Source organism: Oncorhynchus clarkii, chromosome 27, assembly GCF_045791955.1.
Source record: "Oncorhynchus clarkii lewisi isolate Uvic-CL-2024 chromosome 27, UVic_Ocla_1.0, whole genome shotgun sequence".
Lineage (NCBI taxonomy): Eukaryota > Metazoa > Chordata > Actinopteri > Salmoniformes > Salmonidae > Oncorhynchus > Oncorhynchus clarkii.
This window is the reverse complement of record NC_092173.1, coordinates 4816170-4825771: the sequence shown is the minus strand read 5'-3', so window position 1 is coordinate 4825771 and position 9602 is coordinate 4816170.

Genomic DNA, 9602 nt, shown 5'->3' with positions numbered 1-9602 from the left:
AGGATAGCCTCTTATCTTCTCATCGTTCCCTTATGCCATAGTTTGCACATCTCAATTGATATAAGCCTACTGCTTCTATAGGTCTATAGGTCTATCTCATCTATCTCATCAATATCTTATTCATAATTTTAGGCAATGTTGGAATGATGTCATTGTTTTGCTGACTTTGTGTATTATAATTTGCACATGTGCTTTTCTTGACAAGGAGGAGATACTTTATAATGTTGTTGGGTCTGTAACCATGTTTACCAGTGACCTTATTTTCCCATTCAAATATTTGTTTTCAACAAAAAGTTCAGTAATAAACCCATGTAATTCCAGTTGATATTGTGAGGGTTGTTTTGTTTGCGCAATACACTCTGTGCGTCGGCATATTGTATATAAAAGTGAATCTTCATGACTGTATTTTCCTTCCTTTTTAGATCACATAGGCCTAATAAAATACTTCAAATGCTAGGCTAACCGTTTCTCTCTCTCTCTCTCTCTCTCTCTCTCTCTCTCTCTCTCTCTCTCTCTCTCTCTCTCTCTCTCTCTCTCTCTGTGTATGTGGTGACTTAATCAAAGAAGAGTAAAGTTAAGGCCTCAACATCTTGCTGCATTTATCTGAATTAACATCTATCTGAATTTCTGTCAGTGTCCATTTTGAAAGTGCTGAACGAATAGGCCTACCTCGTTGCAGCTAGTTTGCTTGCACTTGCTTGTATTTAGAGCAACGTTTTAATGATATAAGAATAAACATTATGAATTTACTGAACAGAAATGTAATCATGTTTGTGTATCCTTTTGACCTTGGTTGTTATTGAAGGAGAATGCAGTTCTTATCGATTTACACAAATCCACAAGGAGTCAGTAGTAACCACATTTGTTTAAGCTCTGCTGATAGCCAGGTGTAGCAGTGGTAAGGTGGTGCTGAAGGAAAGCTCTGCTGTTGGGACAGCTTTATGTAGGCATTAACAGTTTGTGGGCACCGTTTGTCACCGTTATAGTGCAATTAATGTATTGTTTAGTGTTGTGTTGTGTAGGTATGCATCTAAAAAAAAATGCAGAGTTTGCCCCACCAAGATTTACATGCTAAAATCGCCACTGGTAATAATAATAATTTTAAGGGAATAATAATGCATTTTATTTGATTAAATGGTTTCTTGCATCAAACACAATACAATAACATGTTCAGTTACCTCTTAGTCTGGAGGACAAGTGAATGAACAGGTTAACGTCAAACCCTGCACGTTTTTTCAAAGGTGTAATGGATTGTCGACATTGAACACCCCGGATTGGCTACTACTGTTGGCTGAATTAAATTACTATTTCCTTGTTAAAATTTTCTCCATTGTTTTTTATAGTAGGCAACTGATATGCCTACACGATTATCAAATAGCCACAATAGTTACTAAAAGCAGGTAGGCTTCAGCCTCAGTGTTCATAGTAAACGCGCACCGGAAGTTGCACAGAATTTTCACAACTTCAAGTTTTGCCGAACTGAAATTTGCTCAGTGCCCCAAATTTGTTTGAGGGAACATTGGATCTGACACTTGTTTTGTCCACACGAGGACTCGGACTCTCAAAAGAGCCCTACAGTCTGTCACTGGGCCGTTCTCCATCACGCCTGATTAAATCAACGATGAGAACAGGAATGATTATGACCAGAGCTAAACAGACACAAAGAATAGCGACTCAAACCCATAGAATGGTCCCTTTTAACTCCATTATCCGCCTGCCCATTCTCTCCGTATGGTCTTTGAGGCCGGGATTATACACATCCCTAATAACAAAGATCGCCGACCCGCCCTACCCATGTCGACACTCCCACGCCTTCTGCGACCCTTTTGATCCCACGAACCGCAGCCGTCTGACGAAAACGGTCGCCGCAACTATTAAAATATATATACATTTTGTTTTTGTTTTTCTTAATAAATAGGTAAAGGAAATGTACAATATGAACCAACATAAATGAAATAAATAGAAATAGAAGATGACAGATCACATTTCAACATACCGCTAGGCTACATCAAATGTAATTATACAATTCTACAGCGCAAATACTATTTTTGTTACTATGTAACTTGAGGGAACTTAGGCTACACATTCATAAATTAAGACTTGAAATCTGGGCTTCTTTGAAAATGTACATTTATGAATATAGATTTTACTCAGAAGTAAAAAAAAAAAAAAAAATATCATACAATCTTTTAGTCAGCTGGAGTCTGGGTAATTGCTTGGTGCCAGGAGCTGACTTTGTACTGTAGCTTATTATTTATCGATCATTTACATAATTTTCTGTGGTCAGGCAATCCGATGTCGATTAAATGTGAATGTTGATTAAAAAAGTATGAAGAACAGGCTGTGTGTGTTCTCTCTCACTCTCTCTTTCTCTCACTCTCTCTTTCTCTCACTCTCTCTTTCTCTCTCTCTCTCTCTCTCTCTCACTCACTCACTCACTCACTCACACAGCCTATATTTAGGCACCATAATTGGGGAGGAAGGGCCCGTGGTAATGGCTGGAGCGGAATGAGTCGAATGGTATCAAACACAATGTTTGTGTTCGATGCCAAACACAAGGTTTGTGTTCGATGCCATTCCATTGTCTCCGTTTTAGCCCTTATTATGAGTCCGTCCTCGCCTCAACATCCTCCACTGATAAACCCTGAATTGCTGATGTTATATTTTGGCCAATAAGAGGCTTTGAAGACACCGGCAGCCATTTTGGTAGCAGTCCTCCATAGGAATAAATGGAATTCAAAAGTACATGTTCCTCTTTGTTGTTGTTGTGGGGACAGTAACGTTATTACTCTCTAAAACAAATACTCTAAGGAATAGGTTTTTATAAGCAAATATATATTTTTATGTTCAGTTCACATATCCTAATATAATTTAGAAGTAGGCTAAGCATTAAGGTGTCCGTAATAAAAACTAATAGATAGTAGACCTTAATGCATTTCTATAGAGTCCAAAATCTTTTTTTACTTTGGGAGGAGTACCAAAATGGCTGTGTGGTGGCTTTAATACCTTGTCAGTCATCCAACGTTTATAGGCCTACACATCATTGGCTAAAACCAGAGAGTAAGAGGCAAGCGAGAGGCGAAGCGAGAGGGTTTACTCGGCCCAAAATCTGTCCACGAAAATAAGACCACGAAGTTTGGGCATTTTTTTATGTAGGTCAATGAGAGTGTCAAACTCAACCAAAAAGGTAATAGCTAATTTTCTACATGAGGGTTATTCGATCTAATTTAAGTTTTGTAATGGTTCGGTTGTTAGGAATGCACTGATATAATTGGAGGCATGTTGCATTTTGTCAACTTTGAAAAAATACTACTTTATATCGGAGATGTGCCTGTTGTTCACATGCGTATCTGCCCTCTCGTTGCTAGAATGGTGCCACCTGATCTCGCCTCCTCTCGCCTGTCTTCCGTCTTTGAGGACATGCATTTCCATTGTTAGAGTGGTCACTCGACTATGTTTTCTATATAATAGATCATCTTTGCTAAAACTGTCCTCGCAATCAGACCAGTCAAATCAAATCAAATTGCATTAGTCACATGCGCCGAATACAACTTTAAAGTGAAATGTTTACTTACGAGTCCCTAAAAATATGAATAAGAATAAGAAATAAAAGTAACAAGAAATTAAAGAGTAGCGAGACTATATACAGGTTAAGGGGGGGGGGGGGGGGGTGGCGCTCCAGTACAGCTTGCTGTACGGTAGCAGAGAGAACAGTCTATGACTAGGGCGGCTGGAGTCTTTGACAATTTTTAGGGCCTTCCTCTGACACCGCCTGGTATAGAGGTCCTGGATGGCAGGAAGCTTGGCCCAGTGATGTACTGGGCCGTACGCAGTACGGTCGGAGGCCGAGCAGTTACCATACCAGGCAGTGATGCAACCAGTCAGGATGATCTCAATGGTGCAGCTGTATAATATCCTTTTGAGGATCTGAGGACCCATACCAAATCTTTTCAGTCTCCTGAGGGGGAATAGGTTTTGTCGTGCCCTCTTCATGACTGTCTTGGTGTGCTTGGACCATGTTAGTTTGTTGGTGATTTGAACACCAAGGACCTTGAAGCTCTCAACCTGCTCCACTACAGCCCCGTCGATGAGAATGGGGGCGCGCTCGGGCCTCTTTTTCCTGTAGTCCACAATCATCTCCTTTGTCTTGATCACCTTGAGGGAGAGGTTGTTGTACTGGCACCACAACGGCGAGGTCTCTGACCTCCTCCCTATAGACTGTCTTGTCGTTGTCGGTGATCAGGCCTACCACATGTGGGGTCTCCTGATGTGAGCACCTTTCTCGCACTACCAGACTGCAATCGATAGTTGTCTACTACATTTCGTCACTAGAGGGCAGTCTGTCTCCACTAGATGGGCGAGAGGGAACTGGAGTTGGGGCCTATACAATTTTGCAGCACTAAGAGACAATAAAGCAAGAAAAGTTATGTAATCCGCAAATGTTACTAGCTAGCCATAAATGGGAAAAGAGAGATGCAGAATATGCCTACGAATAGGCCAAAGCTATTTCTTCTTTCCTTCTATGACTATAGCCTATGTTCATCTAGGCTTACATGCATGAACTGATCGTGTAGCCTAGGCCCATTGACCCTAAGTAGCCTAGCCTATTCAGTTCCATAACACTGTCATAGGTAATCCGCAGGTTAATTGTTCATATATAAGTGACGGACTAGGCTCAATTGCCCTTACAAGGTTGATGCCCGTTGTGCAAGGTTCCATGAGGAATCGGTCTTGGGAAACCCAAAAAACATTTGTTTTTTTGCCCTAGTACTACACAGCTGATTCAAATAGTCAAAGTTTGATGATTAGTTCATTATTTATATCAGCTAGGTAGTGCACCCCTTGGGGTCCCCAGGACTGAGGTTGGGAAGCCCGGTGTTAGGATTAGACCAATGTTCCCTCTAAACTGCGTTCAAGGGAGAATACAGGCGAGAGAAAATGGCCGAAGCAGATTTTCTGTTTGAATCAGATAGCGTGTTGAGTGGAGATGAGAGGGAGAATAATTGGATTTCAGTGGCAAATGCAAAAGGAAATAAGAGAAGTAAAGTGGTAGTGGAATCTAGTAAATTCCAGCCTAGTTCTGATTTTTGGAGTAAGGGATCGATGTTGTTTTTATGTTGCTCATAAAATGTCTTCAATGTAGGGCTCATAACATGTATTTAATGTATGGCTCATCAGGCTCCGGTCACATCAGACTTTAATTTTCATGCCGAACAAAGCTCTACTCAAATCCATACATGTTAATATTCTTTATACGCTTTAGAATTACACTTCCGGTTTGGGCAGGCTATACCAGATTACCCGGGAGAAAAGTGGTTATTCTCAGGATGGAACATTTGTAATACCGGGAAAATATTCTACCCTAGTCTGTAGTATATTCTTTAGATGTTTGGGGCTGCTGGTGAACCATGATGTGCATAATTAAAGTGACGCTGAAATAGAGCACTTGCCAGAGACTTTTGGGTGTCTATAGGTTTCCATCCAATTGGCAACATATTTTCATGCAAATATTCTAACATCTGCCTAAAAACAATATGCACATTTCAAGGTTTCCTTTCCGAAAATTTGGCGCGGGGCAACGTGACCGGGAAGATTTAAATGTACCATACATTTGAGAAATTGACCAGACATCCATATGCATTCAAATCCGACTTGGCGCAGTCAGCACGATAAAAAAAACTAGGGATATTGGCCAAATTATCCACATTTACGTGTCCTTAAAAAACAGCCTATAACAAATTAGAAAAACACGATTGCTTGTGTTTTGATATGTTGCATATGCAAAACTTTATAGATTTTTTTTATTTCCTTTTTAGGCTACTTTCCTTTAAACAATGATTGTCCACCTCACGGTTCAGCTGTTGGGAGATTTGAACACTAAATGCATCAGGGCATTGCATACATAGGCCTATAGGCTTAGGTGTATACTGTATGATATTGATATTGATATTGATATATATATATATATATATATATATATATATATACACAAAATATATGGCCTTTATAAACAATAAAAAGCTTAGGCTTAGCCCCAGAGAGAGAAAGATAAGAGATATGCCCGCGGCATGCTAAGACACCGACATGCTTGTATTTATGTTAGATGGTTACTGTGTCTGCTATACAGATATCGATGTACAGAAAGAAGCTAATGCGTACATTTTTTTTATCAGAATATTTTGTATTAAGATAAGCATAATACTGTTAGATTATAGGAGTAACTCTGGTAGGCCTGAAACATTCTTCCTCACCTTACATTGAGAACCAGTCTGTCGGGATCAGTCTTAAACTAAATACGGAGTACACAATTACAAATACAGATCTAATTTAATTTAGCCAATGAAAACGTCTCAACAGAATTAAACAAAACAGGTTTCACATGTTTAAAGAACTGGTTTCGATTAATAAATAGGCTTATAACAATGATATACAATAATAATAATAATAATAAAACAAATTATTATAAATACATTTTACTTCCAAAATTGCATCCTACTTGAATGGGGAGTTGTGTAGCAGCCTGCATTCTTTTCATCTTAGTCCACTACAATATTACAATTTATATTAAATTGCCCTTGTAAGCTTTTCACTATAAGCATACTGTTTTTCCTTTTTCCATGGCTGCGCTGTTGTTCTCTCTCTCCTCAGCAGCAGGCGCATGTGTGCGCAAGACGTGAGATAATGGTGCTGGAGCGAGAATTCAAGGTGTAGGCTGTGATAGACAGCCACTACAATTCGGCCTGCTACAATTTTATTTATCTGCTTTAAAAACAAATCTGCCAAATGCTGACAATTACCAGCCAAGGGAAAGCCTGGAGCATTTTCCCATTAGAGTTGTGTTTCCATCAAATTTACTTGTTGCAGATACTTTACTCACATAAAAAGGTTGGAAGGAAACCTGGTTAATGTCAAGCCATTTTGAGGATGCTGGAATTGTATCTTGGATGAATGAATGTGCGCATGGCTACAGGATCATTTTGAAGTAGCCTAATCAGATTAAAACATTGTGACTGGTAGTGTTTATGCCACATATACATTTAGAAAGATACATTATAAATATTTTAGGCTATATTTAAGCTTTAGGTTCTAGGTGCGTGAGGAACAGCCGAGGAGAGGAGGCTGGGCGTGTTAAACTTTTCTGAGGAACTGGGCCTGCCGGGAGCATATGTGGCCACATGCATTATTATAGGACGAGTTGGGAGAATGATGATCTGCAACAGACAGTAGTAAAAATACAGCCGGACTGGTCTGCTACTTTGCCTTTCCTAGGCCTTATATATAAACTGTCGAGAGTAGACCCACCACTGATCCAAATCTAATGAAGCATTCAAATCACAGGGCTTTTGTTGCAGATTTTTATGGCAGCCTAGAGTAGGCTAGAATGCTGTACTCACATGAAAACAATAATGCAATTATTAATTGCATTGTGGTGTTGTAGGCTAGTCTAGGTAGGATAATTGTATTGTCCCTTAACAAGATCAATAGGGGAGATTGTTGAGCTGTGTGTGTCTCATGTCTTCACTGTTCTTTCATGTGCAAGGATGCACCTGGCCTTTCCTCTGCCTATCAGCTATTCCTATTTGTTCTTGTCAATTCATTTTTTTTAAATGATTGGTAGATCTGGACAAACAATCCACCTACCACTACTGTCACTTTGAATGGTGGATAGAGGGCAGGATAAACCATTAGACTGATAGACTATACTGACCTGTGGTATAGTAAAAGTTAGCACGTGGAAAAGGGTAGTGTAGTGTATAAGGGTACCAAAACACCTTGATATAGGGGAGGTGTGTGCAAGCAAATGAGGAAATGTGGCTAGGATGTAAGAAATTATATATAGTAAAACCTGCAAGAGCCAATGTAAACCAGGAAAACAACGTAGTACCCTCCCCTGTGCCCAATAAATAACTACACATCCTTCCCCAAAGCAAACTTTTTTTTTTGACAACCCTCCCCTATTTTGGACCATCCCTCCCCCCAGTAAATTGTGATATGTCCCTTATTTCTCCTTGGCTGTCCCATCTATGCCCCCTCCACTCAACCTACACTGCCTTTCCAGCTCAACTTCATCCCAAGATGACGACTTTCAAGCTCCATCATTAAAATGTTTTGTTTGCTCTTTTACGTTTTATGTGTCTTGAAAAGCGTTGTATGTCAAATGTATGTGTTTTTTTGCTCAAGGTGTTTGAAAAATATACAACAAGATCATCCCAGAATTTGGATATTAAAAAAGGTGACACATCGATTCAGATTCATTACCACAAAAAAATGGGATTCTTGTCCACATCTGTGAACTGTAAAGGCATTTATTGGATATATTATGTAGCGCCTTCAAATGTACTTCTCTAGCCTTAACTCAGGAATCAAGGTAATACCCAGATGCAGACATGTCGAATTGACAATGGTTTAATATTCCAACAGGGGCAGGCAATAGACAGGTCAAGGCAGGCAGGGGTCAGTAAACCAGAGGTGGGGCAAAGGTACAAATCGTCAGGCAGAGTCAGGGGCAGGCAGACTGGTCAGGCAGGCGGGCTCAGAGTCAGGACAGACAAGGGTCAAAACCAGGAGGGCGAGAAAAAGAGAGACTGGGAAAAGTAGGAGCTGAGAACAAAAACGCTGGTTGACTTGACGAACAAGACAAACTGGCAATGAAAAAAACAGAGAACGCAGGTATAAATACACAGGGGATAATGGGGAAGATGGGCGACACCTGGAGGGGGGTGGAGACAATCACAAGGACAGGTGAAACAGATCAGGGTGTGACACCTTATTTGGTATACAAAACCTGTAAGGCTTTCACCATGCTTTTTTTCAAATGTATGTTGTCAATTACTGAATACGAATAAAACTTTCCTCTTGGTGTCACCGCCAATAGTATTGTGTCAACTGCACAAATTAAGACATCACTTTTGTATGGTAAAACTTCAACATAAAAATCTGCATTTAAAACAGTGCGAGGATGATTTTTATGCAGTGTCCATTTTTTTGTGTGCTTATAAGCAAATGCAACAAGGACGTTATGAAAACAATTAGAAATATGTTTTACAAAAAACTTTAAGACCACTATCAAAAAATACAATTTTCAGACTGATATGTCCACAATATTGGGCTGTAGAGGGAAACTGTGCACCAAGGTAAAAATGGGGATGGAAATACTCAGTAGGGTCTGCAGAATCAGTAGAGTCTGTTATTTCTTGGGGGACTGAGATCTAAATACCCAGCAGCACTTTCTACTCCATCCATTCCATTGACCACAACGGAATACACTGTATACATGTATGAGTTACATATTGGCTTATACATAAAAAAATAAAACGATTCTATGTGCCGAGGTAAAAGTGGGATTGGGAATATTCAGTAGGGTCTGTAGTTAATAGTACGCTAACTCTATATCTTACATTTAGCTATCTAAATTGTGTGCTGCCTTAAATTATGCAATGCAAAGTAGTATGAATTGGCTATAGATTGCAGTGCAAAGTATTTGCTGTGGATTGTAGTGATTAAAAGCAACAAAACATTTGCCTGACCATCCATGAATGTGACCACCCAGGGAACATAGTCCATCTCAACTATTCCTGTGACCCACCTATACTGCAAGGTAG